General features: G+C 41.0%; 1 protein-coding gene across 1 annotated transcript in view; it reads left to right on the forward strand.

The window, feature by feature from the left end:
* Positions 1–425: 425 nt before the first annotated feature.
* Positions 426–792, forward strand: part of LOC119593031 (carbonic anhydrase-related protein 10-like) — a gene marked incomplete in the record, with an annotated part of 152,330 nt that continues 151,963 nt past the window's right edge. The window contains 1 exon segment of the mRNA XM_037941927.1: positions 426–783.

Below are 792 nucleotides of genomic sequence, written 5' to 3' on the forward strand. Positions count from 1 at the left end.
TCCTCATTTTTTTTACCAAGATGATGAATGACGCAGCCTAACTTATTAGTCCTAAATACACATACAGTTTCTAAAGTAGCCCGACCTGGCCCTTAATATAGTGAGCGAAAATACGTGTTTAACAGACCCTCGACTGTTTATGCTCGCCTCTGCTATTGGATATTCAACCCGAATAAAATGCAACCGATTGAAGAGAAGCGTGTTTATCGTGGAGACGCCCCTGAACAATGAGATATATAGCCGGGGCAAAGTTGGACCCGAATAATCTCATTTCTAAATCAAAGTCTAACGCGTTCATGCCGTCTATTCAGTTGAGGAGAGAAATGAAAAAAATGGGCTTTTTTTTTTACCTTTCATCATCGGTTTACATGTACAGTAAGTTGTAAAAGTACCTCATAGGCGCGTGAGGGTCAGTCAGCGTTGAAGCGCTTGGGTAAGTTTGGGTTCAGTTGGCTTCGAGCCGTCGGTGAAGAAGGACGTGGCTTCGCGCGTCTCCGGCCCCGAGCGAGAGGTTGCCGCTGTTTGTCGTCAGCGTATATCTTCGCTCGATAAAAAAGAAAAGAAAATAATATTTGACTCTTAATTTACTGTTGTTTGTCATAAAAAAGAGGAATATCGTGTTAGATTTTTCTTCTCTTAGTCATTTTTAAACGAATCATAAAAACTGACGATGGATTGAATTGGAAAGGTGAGAAGAATTTACCTGGCTTCCTGGTAAGAATATAAACAATACCGAAATTTGAAGATTTCAGAATTCGAAATATCTCTGCGTGCCTGCAACAGGTAAGAGCC

The sequence above is a fragment of the Penaeus monodon genome, chromosome 31, assembly GCF_015228065.2.
Source record: "Penaeus monodon isolate SGIC_2016 chromosome 31, NSTDA_Pmon_1, whole genome shotgun sequence".
Lineage (NCBI taxonomy): Eukaryota > Metazoa > Arthropoda > Malacostraca > Decapoda > Penaeidae > Penaeus > Penaeus monodon.